This window comes from Myotis nattereri (assembly GCF_964212035.1).
Source record: "Myotis nattereri genome assembly, chromosome: 5".
In the NCBI taxonomy this organism is placed as follows: Eukaryota; Metazoa; Chordata; class Mammalia; order Chiroptera; family Vespertilionidae; genus Myotis; species Myotis nattereri.
In genome coordinates this window covers 36884269-36899666 of record NC_138080.1, presented here as the reverse complement: position 1 = coordinate 36899666, position 15398 = coordinate 36884269, and positions in this window count along the sequence as shown.

Sequence of the window (15398 nt, the reverse complement as noted above, 5' to 3'; positions counted from 1 at the left end):
GCATGGCTTCCAGCTCTGGCTGGTCTCAGGGTCTCCCCACCTTTTGCAGCTGTGGCCTAGGAAGGAGGTGATCATATGTGTGCCACCTGCTGGAGTGCAGGAGACGGCAGCTGACACTGCGGCAGTGCGTGTGCCCTGAGGTCCCCAGGGTGGAGGGTGTCAGTGTCTCTGCACACCTGTGTGGCGTTCACAGCACCCCAGTGGAGAGTCTTAACATCCCTCCTTCAGGACATGTGTTTCCCACACATTCTAGTGATGCCGTCTGTCCTTCTGGCAGGGACAGATGTCATCAGTAGAAATCATCGGAATAGCCTGGGGATACTATGAACAGACAAGTGTTCCTGGAGGAAGTCCAGCATCATTAGGGGTTTGAGGTGACCTGGAGGTGGATTTGAATTCTGAGCTGGGTTCCCAAGTCGACCCCATGTCACCAAGAGCGTGCCCTGCCTGCTTTTGCCCCCCTCTAGGGTTGTGGCCTCTGACAGGGAATCGTGAGCTCGCTCTGGCTCACGCTCCCTTTCTGCCTGACTGTGCATCACTCTGGCCCCCGTGTTCCCTGACTGGAGGCCCAGGAGAATGCTCTCTGTGTCAGTGCAACTTACCATGAGGTGTGACACAGCAACAGGTGAAGTGTCTGCTCAGAGTCCCTGCAGCCCGTTTCTAAATCCACCCCACGCGGACCAGGGCCTGCGAATGCCAGGCTGAGTCCCTGCCCACCTGTTCTGCTCACAGGCCCATGTGCAGCAAGTCCTCAACCAAAGCAGCAGACTGGTTCAGGGGTCAGAGGTGGGGACCCACTGATCTCCGCTCCCTGGGACTCTGCCTATTCCATCTGACCCCCGGGAAACTGAATCACATCCGTTGCACCTGCCCCCCTCCAGTGCAAACCGGTACCACCCATGTCAACCAGGCTATTTGGTCTCATTTGCCAAGAACAATCAGAGTGGCCTCCTTTTCTCCTCTTGTGAAATTAGTTTCACAGGGAATGAGAAGCCAGGGCCGCTCAGGTCTCTAAGGTCCTTGGTATGTTTTTGCCATAAATCTCTCCCGTGATAACTTGCCCATCCACCTGATGTGCTTCCCAGAATGCATAGCCTACACATCGGTCAGATGCCTTTCTAGACTGAACCATACGCAGGCCTTGCTTCTCTCCTCCACGGTGCATGATAGGGACCCTGGCATGGGATCCTCACAGCTCTCCACCGTATGACATGGAGCTTGCCCGGTGCCTGAGGCCTCCATGGCCCTGACATCACACAGGATTCCTGGGCCTGCAAAGGCTCAGCTTATTGCCATCTCGTCCCCGACCCTGTCACAATCCAGGGACGTTTGCCACCACGGGTCCCTAGCTTCTTGCCCGGGTGCTGGCGCTGCATTCCTGCACATGGCTCTGGTTTCTGGACACACAAGACCCTGCAAGGATTCCCGCCGGTGAGACCGACTGTCTGTGACGCCAATGATGGATCTAACTTGACAACAGGTCCCAGAGAGCCCTAGACAAGAAAGAGATGCTGCCCTTGGATCCACTGTCCCAAATGACCGCTGCGAGCCTTGGAGGAGGGGTGAGCAGGAGAGGAGTGAAAGGGGCCCCAAACCTGCTGAACACACGTGGCACTCAATCCCCTGTCCTCCCCCCACCCTCCAGGAGCTGCCGCCAGCTTCACAGCCCCCGCAGTGTTGACTCTGGCAAGAGGGGAGGATGCTATCAGCCCACAAGGTCTGAGCCTCAAGGCAAGGGCAGAGGAGCTGATAAGCTAAGTGGGGCCTGGGCACTGCTCCAGGCACAGCACACCACCCGCCTGCTTCCCTGGCTGATCACAGCTGGGGCGATGGAGCACTGCCCAGCTCCGGAAGAAGCCAGCCCAGGCCCCCAAACATGAGCTGTCTGCATTTTCTCTCAGATGTACAGGTGAAGGCCTCCTAGCACCATGGTCCTTTGTCTTTGGGGGAAGAAGGGGACCCCTTTGAGAATCTGATAAAAGCCAGAACCTTTGCCCTGAAAAATGTAGCATCTAGTGGAGGCTTTGGGTTTATACCCACCCGAGACCTGGTTGATGCACAGACAGGATCAGAGGATGGAAAGCTCCTTGGAGGACTGGGCGAGAAGCCGGCATAAAAGTCTCTGGGACCCTTGAGGAGGGGGAGTGGGGCAGGGAGAAGTGGTAACTAGGTTAAACCCTGAGATGAAAGGGAAGGTGGGAAGCACCTTCAGAGTTGGCCGATGGGATAAAGGAAGAATGGTGGTCAGGTGTCAGCCGAGCATTTTCAGGTGGTCCTGACCTCATCGCCTGGCCAGGGAAGGATCCAGCTGGGGATCTAGAGCATAATTCATGAAAGGCTTTGGGAGCAGCATGGACAGTCCTCCCTTTTACTGTTGGGGTCTTAGTAGATAATTTTAACACATCATGGTGAGTTCTGTGCATGGCAGAGAGTTCTGGACAGCTGTCAGACCTGGCCATTGTGAGAGACAGACTCTAGGGTGATCCCACAGTCCCTGCCTCCTGATCTTAATTTCTTTGGGGAAGCCCCTCCCCCTTGGATGTAAGCAAGACCTTACCTGTAACCAAGAGAATATGGCAAAGGGGATGAATGTTACGTCCTGTAAGATTTCATCTTGCTTGAGATTGTCTTTGCTGGCTGGATGGAATAGGTGGCCATGTTGGGAAACCCATATGACAAAAAATTTCTAGAAGCCCTGAGGAGCTGGGAGTGGCTTCTAGGAGTGAGGGCCCTCGGTGATATGAATTCTGCAGGCAACCTGAGGGAGCTTAGAAGCAGACTGTTCCCCAGTCAAGCTTCGGGATGAGACCACAGCCCTGGATGACACCTTGATTGCTGCCTGTGAGACCCTAAGCAGAGGACTGCTTAGGACCTCTTAGGAGCTGTACCTGGATTCCTAGTCCATAGAAGCTATGAGATAATGTACACTGTTTCAAGTCACTAAATCTGTTACACATCAGTGGATAACTAATATAGCCATGGACCAAAACATAGCTAAAGGGCTGTCTGTACCTGTGTTGGGGTGGTTTGGGGTGTTCATATTGAATAATGAAAGTAGAGAGGAGCCAGGACATAGATAAATGCTCTCTCCACTGTGTTTCCTTTGAGTTGAGCATTTACAAAGTCCTGGACAAAGAGGAATTCTTTTGTTCTGTGAATTCATTCTGTACCTGAACCTTGTCCCTGGAAACGATTACGGGGAGCCACCATCTAGATGTCAGGAGATTCAGATTTGCCTCATCCTCAGAAGAACCCAACATAGAGACAAGGGATGTGCAGTTATTACTGACGGTTGCAAAGGCAGGCCTGGCAAAACCTGCCCAGGTACTTCAGTGCTGCTCAGGCTGAGTAACTACTCATTGGAGAGCTTTTACATAATTTTGGATTACTGTGTCAATCTGATTTCCGATTACCAAATCTTTCTGTGATTTTGCAGGTTTCCCCTTACTTTTTATTGATTGGTTGATTTTTAGAGAGAGAGGAAGGAAGAGAGAAAGAAATATTGACTTGTTGTTCCACTTAGTTATGCATTCATTGGTTGCGTCTTGTATGTGCCCTGACCTGGGATTGAACCCACAACCTTGGCAGATGCTATATTGGAAGATGCTCTAACCAACTGGCCAGGGCTCCCCTTACTTTTGCTGTGTCTTATTGTTTCATAATGCTAGCACTTGTGTAATCCTCAATGATATATTTCTACTCTTACATTCAACTACCATTTGCTAGGTAGCAACTGTGGTGCCAGTGACCATGAGAGTTGATAGGTGATACAAAGCAGCTCAGGTTGCTTAAGTGACTTGCTCGGTTATGTAAGTCACAAGTGATGGGGCCAAGGCTGCAATCCAGTCTTCTGGCTGCAGAATGCTTCGGGCCTTAACCTGATGCAGCCCAGGCTGGGCACCATGCTGGATGCTATGGGAGCGGGGAGTGGGCTCCTCCACTTTTCTTAAGGAATCCTGGTGTCTTGATTCCTCCAGCATTGAGTACAAGCCAGCTGTTCCCAAACAGTGGAGGTGGATAGATTGTCAGCATGGGGCCAAGGATAAAGGCTCTCAGTGAACGAGTAACCGGATCGACTTGTTTCCAGGGAGCTGCACAGATAAGAGCACAGCAAAGGCAACCTGTCGCTGAGGTCAGGCAGAAACAAATGCCTCCAGTCTCTGCTGCCACTGGCCCTGACTCTGAGTCTGTCCTCATCCTGGCCATATCAGGTTCCTTGAGAGGCAAAAGGGAAATGCCACTTTTGGATCCTGGGAGGCTGGTGAGTGTCCAGACTTGAAAAGAAGGAACACTTATATGCCTCTATTCTGCTCTGGGCACTGCGCTTTCATAATATTCTTTCACCTCTTTCTCACAGCAATCCTCAAACAAATACCGTCCCACACAATTCTCATATGCTCGCTTGTTTTCCTGGCACCTGGGTCAGCCATGGACACGTGTTTGGGTGAACTGAGCACCCTCAGCCATCAGAGGGCTCCTGGTCCTGTGGCAGGGGAGGGGGGCGCAGATGTGGAGGACAATGACAGTCCTTAGGAAGAAGGGCACATGGGAGTCTGTGTCCTTTGAGCATCAGACACCAAGAAGGGATCAGATAAGTATCTGGAGAAAGTTCCCGTGAAAATGGGGGGTTCCTGCTTTGTGGTCTGCAGAGCTCCCCCAAAAGACTGAGAATCACTGCTTTAGGGAGAAAATAGTCTTTCCTTGAAAAATAACAAAAGCCCATGCCTGGCCGGCATGGCTCAGTGGTTGAGTGTTGACCTATGAACCAGGAGATCACTGTTCGATTCCCGGTCAGGGCACATGCCTGGGTTGCGGGCTCAATCCCCAGTGTGGAGCATGCAGGAGGCAGCTGATCAATGATTCTCTCTCATCATTGATGTTTCTATCTCTCCCTCTCTCTTATTTATATTTATATTTATATATTGTCAAGCAATTTTATTTATTTCTGTCACCGGTTCTCCTTGTATAGCTCCAAGCGTCGTATTAATTTTACGACTTTAACCCAAGTACTTTCTTTCTATTTTACAGGGAAAACCGGGGGAGTAGATAAGGGAGACTGTCTGTCTCACCCAAGACTTTTAGCAGAGCAGCAAAGCTCATGACCACACATAACGTGACATCCCACATGCCTCCTTTTACTTCTTAAATTGGCAAAAATGAAGGCAGTCATTAATATGACCCTAAGGTAGTGCCTCTCCATAGCATACAAATAAGCAATAGTATAGAAACCTAAAATTACATTAGTAATCAACATTTTGGTATTTTACAGTGTGTAGACATTGTCTAGGCATCCAAAGATTATCCATTAACTAACTCAACACTATCAGACCAAGGTTTTAGATTACCTTAAAGTATTGGAACTTACCTTACAGCTACAAAAGCATAATTACCAATGAAAGAAAAAGTTTGTCAGAATAATGACTGAATTTAGTCGAATACAAATTTACTTATTTAATAATACTAAATGTTATGTAACATTAAGTATTAGCTAATTTGATTTTTAAGCCCGTCTACATTTGGGAAAGATAAAGTAAGTAAAATAGAATGTATGCTTGTGTTATGCACTGATAAATAAGGGAAGTGACATTCTGGTTTCTAAAGTCAAAATGACTAAACTAGTCTCATTTGCTTAAGATTAATTTTTTGTTGTTGTTAATCCTCATCCAAGGATATTTTTCCATTGATTTTTAGAGAGAGTGGAAAGGAGGGTGGAAAGGGCAGGGGGAGAAAGAGAAAGAAAGAGGTGGGAGAGAAAGAGTGAAGGAGAAACATTTATGTGAGAGACACACATCAATTGGTTGCCTCCTGCATGTGCCCCAATTGGGGCCAGGAATTGAACCTGCAACCCAGGTGTGTGCCCTTGACCAGGAATCAAACCTGAGACCCTTCAGTCTGAGGGCCGATGCTCTAACCACTTAACAACAATGGCCCGGCCTGCCTAAGATTAATTTTAATCATACAAACTTGGGTTATAAAATGTTTCTGAATTGGTATTAGATATTAAAGTTTCTTATTTTGGGGGATTGTAGGAATATTCAGTTTATATAAGCACTTATTTATCTCTAAAGCCAATGAGAAGAAAGCTCCATTAAGTTAAGGTACATTATAATCTAATGTATTAATACCCTGTAGAGATAGACAAACATTTCACATTCATGCAATAATAGACACACAGAGAGCTTATAGTTTTTGTTTCCACAATTTCATCTATAGGTCAAGAACAAATTGCAGAAACACAAGAGTCATGAATTAACCTTGTACAGGATATTAAGAGCTGTTTTTCCCAGTGGTCACAGAATTCTTATGTGATTTGAGCTAAAAAGAGACAAATGGAAAAACAAAAAAAGACAAACCAGATGCTCTGTTGTCTTTCACTCAACAGAGAATAGATTTAAACAACCCATAACACCAAATTCCCTCATTGCTGCTGCCCTGGAGCAATTACCATATAGGAGCCAGAAATAAAAATAAAATACACAGTGCTGGCCAGTGTGGCTCAGTAGGTTGGAGCTTTGTCTCGTGCACCAGAAGGTCTCGGGTTCAATTCCTGGTCAGGGTACATACCTAGGTTGCAAGTTCCATCCCTGGTTGGGGTGCCTCTCTCACATTGGTGTTTCTCTCTCCCTCTCTTTCTCTCTTGCTCCCTCTCTAAAAATCAATGAAAAAAATTAAATTATAAAACAAGACAAAACAGCCCAGCTGGTGTTGCTCAGTAGTTGAGCTTTGACCCATGCACCATGGTTCGATTCCCACTCAGGGCACATGCCCGGGTTGTGGGCTCAGTCCCCAGTAAGGGGCATGCAGGAGGCAGCTGATCAATGATTCTCATCATTGATGTTTCTATCTCTCCCTCTCCCTTCCTCTCTGAAATTAATAAAAATATATGTATTTTAAAAGCACACCACCAAATACACAATCAGAAGAGAGAGAAAAATAAAACCAGAGAAACAGAAATTCAGCAAAGTTAAAGATCTATTGGTGCTTGGATTTCTCCTGGAAATCTAGAAGAGATGTGTCTGGGCTTATATCCAAAGCAGAGTGCCCTTGCCTGGCAATACAGTTTTCTTTGTTCTGTCATGTGGATCCACTGGCCATCTCAGAGGAGGACCTCCAACACTTAAAAGATTTTCTTGAAACAGATTAAATCGTTACTCTCATACAAATATAAAATGAACAAAGGTTGTGTTTAACTCATTAATGAATGAAGGAATAAGTAAAAGGTTACATTTGACTCAAAGAATTCAACACACAATCTCTCTCTCTCTCTCTCTCTCTCTCTCTCTCTCTCTCTCTCTCTCTCTCTGTCTCTCTCTCTCTTTCTCTCTCTCTCTCTCAAAATAAACTTGTTAATAAATGCAAAACTTGCTTCTTGAAAAGGGGATCAATTGTACCCCACCAAATAAAATCTATTTGCATTTCTATGGACAATAAACATTTATATTACTTTTGGTTAACTTACAGAGTTGTGAAACAACTCAAAAAATAATGAAAGGCACAGATAACCCAGAAGAGTATGCTAATAATCTTTTGCCCATTTCAAATTCTTTCACAAATTTTCCTCAAAGTAGCAAGAGATCTACTGAGGACAAGTCAAGTCTGAGATGCCATCTGTATGTCCAATTGGAGATGTTAAACATTCAAGTGGATAAACGAGTCTGGAGTACAGAGGATAAGTGCTTAGGGTTTGCCTCCTTAGGGAAATATTTCTGACCAAACTCCCCCTGGACCTCACCTCACTCCAGACTATGTGCTCCTCCCTATAAATCATATCCTAACTTTTTTTAACTTAGCATTTATCACAGTGATTTGTAATTGCCTTTTACATTTCTCTATTTCTCCCCACTAGACTCTTAGCCACTTAGAAGAGAAACTATTTCTTATTTAGTATAAGGTCCCTAGCACCCAGCAGAGATCCTTGCCAAGGGAACAGTTTAGATAGATAGGATTGCAAATACACCATTATACCATGCTGTGATCTACCTGAGTATTTGATAAAGAACTTGATAATCCCATACTGGCATCATGGTCCTGTGCATGATATGGTAGAAGCCAGAGAAGCAGGTTGGAATGATCCAAGGCTATAATCCTATATAATACAAGCCTAATATGCTAAGTGTCCAGTCGTCCTCTCGGCCATTCAACCAATCAAAGCATAATATGCTAATGATACACTAAGGCCACTCAACTGCTCACTTTGATGTGCACTGACCACCAGAGGGCAGATGTTCTGACTGGTAGGTTAGTTTACTGCTGGGGTCCAGCCGATCAGGACTGACCAAGATGGGCCAGACACACCCTGGCCCCAATGGTGCACTGGTGGGGTCCCTCGACCTGGCCTGCACCATCTTGCAATCCAGGACCCCTCAGGGGATGTCAGAGAGCTGGTTTCAGCCTTCTCCTGCAGGCCAGGCTGAGGGACCCCATTGGTGCACAAATTCGTGCACCAGGCTTCTAGTGAACTATATGTACCTCCAGTCATCAATAAATTAGTTAGTAAGTAAATTCACCAATTTCTTGAAAAATCCATGAAGCATTGACCTAGAAGAGTAAGCTGAAACTCAAAATAAGTAGGAATGATTGCAGGAAAAGATGCTTCAGTAAAAAGAAAAAGTCAATATAAAGATTCTGAGGCAAAAGAACAGGAAATGTTTGGGAACTACCAATTGGTCAGCATTACTTGAGCTCAGTGCAAGGGAGCTAGTGGGAAGAAATGAGGCTGGTTAGTAGACAGGAGCAAAACATGGAGACCCAGATGCAAAAGATATTACATTTCATGCTGCAGGAAGTAAGAAGTTAACTGAAGAATTCTGATGGGAGCTGTGGCACGGACTTAATATGTTTACCAGCACAAAGTATTTACTAGAGGAAGGTGAAAATAGGAGTAGAGTGATTGAGAAGGCAGCTTGATTAATCTCATATCCTGCAACCTTCCTAAAATTACTTATTAGTTCAAGTAGCTATTTTGTGCATTTTGTACAATTTTTTTACATAGCCGTTCATGCTGTCTGCTAATCTGGGTATCATTCTTTTTTGGACTTGTATTGCATTGGCCAAAACCTCCAGAACAGTATGGAATAAATAAATAATAGATGTCCTTTATCAGGTTGAGGAAGTTCCTATTTATTTCTAACTATTGAAAAGTTTTATGAAGACTGAATGTTGGGTTTAGGCAAATGCTCTTCTTGCATCTATTAAGATACTATTGTAGTATACATTTCATTTTGGCATGCTCCTTGCCAGTGTATAGAAAAGCAATTGATTCTTGTATATTGATCTTATATCTTGCAACCTCGTTAAACTTTTTTTTCTAGTTTTAAGAGAGTTTGGGGCTTGTTTGTTTGTTTGTTTGTTTTGTGTGTGTATCTCGCTTTTTCTTTTAAACTATTTGTGTTGTTATGTATACAATGTTTTTTTCTAAACACAGCTGTAGTTGAGTCTTGCCATCCCATATTATTTTATTATTTTTCTTTTACATTATGCATTAACACATGTGATATGGGAGAGAAGGTGAAAGGGGATGACTTTTTCATTTTCTGAAAAGCAGTCCAAGGCATCCAGGAAGATGGAATGGACTTATGTTTCCCTAACTCTCCCTCTAAATACTAAAACCCCTGGATATTATATATAAAACAAATATGAGAGGCCACTAAAAGGTGAAGACGAGGAGGCATCTCAGGACCTGAAGTAAAATAGTGATGAGCTCTCTGGGTTTTCTTTTTGCTTCATGCATCCCAGCCAGAGTGGGTGCTGGAAAAGCTGGCAATCTGGAATTGCTAATGGGCACAGGAAAGAAAAAACTCAAACTCTGCTCTTTCTAGCTAAACAATCAGGGAAGAGGCAACCTAACAAGACAAAGTTTTTAGGAAATAACCACTCTACTGCAACCAAGCACTACAGAAGAAACTGAGAATACCCACACCAGCAAATGTCAAGTTGGGGGCTTAGACTCCCATCCTTGTCAGGCTGTAAGGAGGCATGTTAAGTAAGACTGAACACTACAACCCAGCATATGCTATAAACCCTGGGTCTTTAATCAACAAAAATGCAAACATATATTCATCAAAAGCTGTGTAAAAGAAGGCTCATGGCATCCCGGTTCATAATAGCACCAAACTGGAAGCAACCCAAGTGTTCACCAAAATTAAAATGGGTATTTTTACATGGTTTTGTCATTCACTGGATTTCTATGCAGCAGGAAAATGAACAAACCATGGCTTCACACAACCATGTGGATGAATCTCACAAATATAATGTTGAACAAAAGAAGCCAGGCACTCACAAAGGGACTCTGTTATTTTACTATATGTAACTTCAAAAAAACCAAACTTATCTATAGTGTTAGAAGTGAGGGTGTTGGTTACCTGTAGGATAGGATGGGCAGTGACAAAGAGGAGGCATGGGGGTCATGGGAGCTGACACATTCTATATCTTCATACTAGGTGGTGGTTACACAAATGTACATATCTGTCAAAATGAATCCATCTATACACATAAATTTGTATACCAATTATGTAATACTTTGGTAAAAAGTGTTTAAGAATATTGGGATCTAGTAAAATATGCATTTGTCCTCACTAGAGTCAATAACAACATCAGACACAAAAGTGAGTAGAGTGAAGGAAACAAGATTACAAGTGTGTATGCATCTTTAATATATACACACACACACACAAGCACGCACACACACACACACACTGAGTGGCCAGGTTATTATGACTGGCCAGATTATTATGACCATCAGTACTTCATTGACACTTCCAAAAATACTGAATATTGAAAACTTCCTAGGCAAATACTCTCAAGATTTTATTATTATTATTTGCATAACTAATTCACTTCGTTGTACTGATGGGGTGGTCATAATAATCTGGTCCATCATAATAATTTGGCCACTCAATGTGTGTGTGTGTGTGTGTTGATTTCAGAGAAGGAAGAGACATAAACATCAATAATGAAAGAGAATCATTGATCAACTGCTTCCTGTACTCCCCCTACTAGGGATTGAGCCCGCAATCTGGGCATGTGCCCTGACTGGGAATTGAACCGTGACCTCTTGGTTCATAGGTCAATGTTCAACCACTGAGCCACACAAGCCTAGTTGCATGCATCTTTTAAGTGAATAGGGCAGAAATACCAAAACCAATGTTTTGACATTTATCTTGGAAATAAGAGAGGTGAAAGTGATACACTTCTTTAAATTATGAAGTAATTTTAGGATCCCTGATATTTGTTGTGAAGTGATAGCAAAAATAGAAGCATTTACAAAGTGAGTATAAAATAATGAACATTGTCTATTAGTGCAAAGAAGTCTTTCCAGGGAATTGTAAATTGTCTTTACTGAACAGAAGTCTTGAAAACAGTTTCCGTACAATTATATGAACTACCACATGATCAAAACTCAGTATTAACAGGAACAGATTGTGAATCTTTTATTAAAACAGAAATATTCTTTAAAAATTGTTCATTTCTCCCTTTCAAACAGAATCCCATCTGTTTCAAGACTAAATAAATGTCAACACAGCAGTTCATTTCCAGAATGTAGTAAACATTGCAAAAGTAGTTTCAAAGCATATGGCAAAAAAAAAAAAACAACTCTATGTCTTAAGGAGAAAACTAGGAACTTTCAAACTGTTGCATTGTATGTGTTCTACTTATTTCACTGAATGAAAATCCAACATTCAGCCATTATATATTCCTCAGCAAGACAATTTTGCTTTAATATGAATGTGCTGAATATTTTTACAGAAGTATTCTTTAAATGAAAGTATTTAGACACTAGTTTATTTAAAGGAAAAGAAGGAATGGAAATATTGACTCATCTTCTATTGGAATCTTAATGTCTCACCAGGGAAGGGAGGAAATATGCTCTAATGTACATATACATAGATATTTATTCTATGTATCTCTTTTAACTAAAAAGTTCGGTAAATAGTACTGTTTTGAGTTCTTTATATCCATTAATAAATTATTATGGTAGTAAAAAGGAATAGGAATATTTGCCCTTTTAATAACTTAGTTATTTGTATATAAAAAATCTGCCCTTCAAAAATCCAAGAAAGGGCCCTAGCCAGTTTGGCTCAGTGGATAGAGTGCCAGCCTGTGGACTGAAGGGTCCCGGGTTCGGTTTCAGTCAAGGGCACATGCCCACTTGCAGGCTCGACCCTTAGTAGAGGGTGTGCAGGAGGCAACCAATCAATGATTCTCTCTCATCATTGATGTTTCAATCTCTCTCTCTCTCCCTTCCTCTCTAAAATCAATAAAAATAAAAATAAAAGAAACTGAATTCTAAACTAAAAAAACAAACAAACCTGAGAAAGTGACTTTGGTTCTTTCAGCCAATAAAAGTTTACCATATTTGCAGTGACATTCTTTGCAGCATTATTTGTAACAGTGAAAGATTAGAAAGAATCTAAATATCCATCATTAGGAAATCAGCTAAATATATTTTTGTACATCCATACAACAAAAAGTTATGCAACTTTTAAAATAAGTGAGGTAGATCTAAATTGAAAAGTCTTCTAAGTTATTAAGTGAAAAGGCATTATATATATATATATATATATATATATATATATACATATATATAGATAGATAGATAGATATAGATATATAGAGATAGATAGATAGATATTATATTGTTGAATATGAAAATACGCAACCAAGCATCATTGCCTCTAGCAATGGCAACTGAGAGGCATACTTTACACTGTATTTACCCATTCATGTTGCTTGAATTTTACCATGAGCATGTTTTTTTCAGTGAGGTACAAGTGACATATAACATTCATTATATTAGTTTCAGGTGTACAATGTAATGGCTCAATAGTTGTATGTTGTGAAATGATAGCCACAATAAGTCTAGTTAACATCTGAAGATTTTTAATTAATTAAAAACTTTCTAAAAAGTAGGTGGAAACCTAAAATGGAACCTCAACCTCTATGGTTAGCAGCTAACGTGAAAAAAACTATGCAGTATATGTTTCTCTTTTTTGAAAATTTATGGTATCTTGGGTATATATTAAAGTATTAGTGACAATACTTAATATATATGACTATTATACTGTGAACAAATTATTCTACAAATAATGAAAGTTTTTTCTCTTCTTATTCCAGACTCTTACTTTCCTAATTTGGAAGATGCTGGTATATTCAAGACACAGGGCTTGAAGGCTCACACTGCACCCTCCCATTCTACCCATGCCCTGTGAGCCATTCCCAGCCTTAATGGCAGCACGGCCACTCCAAATATTGCAACCTCATTAATGGAAAATTGAAATTTCACCTAAAATTTTATAGAACAAAGGGGATAAATCATATTAGGGAACATGACCCTAATGTGATTTAACCACCCCACCTTGGACAATCTGTTCTTTCACCAAAGCTCTCTCATGTCAGCTCAAATCTAATCTCCTCTCCTCCTCTGTGGGTTTACATATCCTGACATTTTGCTACCATCCTTAGCAACTTTTCTAGTGCCCACCTTACCGGTTAGCCCATCAGCAATGTAAAAGGCAGGTAGCAAGCCAACTACGGTAAATGAGTGGCCAACTATTGCACAGCAAACTGCTTCATGTCTTCAGCCTTCAAATGGCAACCTGGACAGGGTAGATGCTGCCCTTGGACTCCAGTGAGTACAAATGCAACCATATCTAACTACCTATGCCAAGATCACATATCTTCCACACTTGAACATCTTTGAAATCAGGCTGTATCTTATAATCGCTGCTGACCAGATGGTGATCATAATGTTGACATCCCCTACCCAGGCACCATCAAAACAACAGTACCTACACCTGTAGGATGGGTGTCAGCTTTTTATTCCTTAGGAACCAGAGTTGTAAGTTTGGGGTGAATCCAATATACTTAGCCACATTCCTGAAGTAGGTGCTCCAACAAGTGAACCACACCAGCCAGGGCTAAATGCCTTTTAATCCTCGACACCTATTGTCTAATGTACCCAGGATTCTTTCTAGTGATTTCACATGTAGCACATCCTGAGGCAGCTGAAAAAAAGTAAGTCTGCATATATTTATACAGTAACTAGAGACCTGGTGCATGAAATTTGTGCATGGGGGGAGGGTGGTGGGTGGCCCCTCAGCCCCGCCTGTATCCTCTCAAAATCTGGGACCCCTCAGGGGATGATGGGCCTAAACCTGCAGTCAGACATTCCTCTTGCAATCCGGGATGCTGCATGCACCAGTGACCATACTTTTCATACATGTGAAAGTCATCTTGCTATTGTATTGGCAGCTACATTTTTTTGCCCTGATTATAAAAAGTAGTACATAACATGATCCTTCTGAGGCAGTAGTACCATTTTCTTCATCTTATGAGTGGAAAAACTAAAGCAGAGAGAAGTTAAGTAATTGCCTTTGTCACACAGTTATAAATGTCAGAATCAGGGATGAACACAAAATGTACAAGCCAGCCCTACCTGGTTTGGCTCAGTGGATAGAGCGTCAGCCTGTGGACTGAAGGGTCCCAGGTTTGATTTCGGTCAAGGGCATGTACCTTGGTTGCTGCGGGCACATCCCTAGTAGGGAGTGTGCAGGAGGCAGCTGATCGATGTTTCTCTCTCATAGATGTTTCTAACTCTCTATCCCTCTCCCTTCCTCTCTGTAAAAAATCAATAATATATATATATTTTTTAAATGTACAAGCCACAGCATGCGTGTCATTGCTGCATCATCCTGTTTTTTTCAGTGTTAAAGAAGCCTTGACAGATTTTAACTTTAAAATCTAAGAGACTATTCCCAACATATAGGGTAGGGTCCCTAGGCCTGGCCGGCGATCAGGGCCATCTGTGGGGTGATGGGGGTGGGGAGGTACGCAGCTGGCACCCTTTTTGGCTGGCTGCCTGGCCCCGCCTGCTGGCCAGCCCCACCCCCTGATCACCACTGCTCGTCACCTCTGGGCGGGGGCGGTGTGGGGGGCACATGCTCAACACCTGCATGCATTATAGCGACCAGTTGTTCCACCATTCAGTTGATTTGCATATTAGGTTTTTATTATATAGCTTCAGAGTAGCTCTTCTGAAGCCTCGATCTAAGAGTGCATAAAACAAAGGCTGTAACAAAAAGTTCTCAGAAAATAGTGTTTGGAATTGGTATAAACTAGTGGGCCTGAGCTGCAATAGGACAACTGGCAGCACTTAGATGCCCATCCCCATTTGAGCCAATTGAAGAGGTGAGCCCAGAAACCTGAATATTTAGATAAGCTCCTCTGGGAGATAGACATTGCCAGGTAAGGGAATTATACTCCTGCTAATTACCACTTAGCTCACTAACAGGAAGGCAATCAAAATAAGAGAGGCACTAACCTTCACTGGTTACATCGTCTTTGCTATCCTTAATTTCCTACAGATATACCTTCTTACAGAAATATATGCGAAATGATAA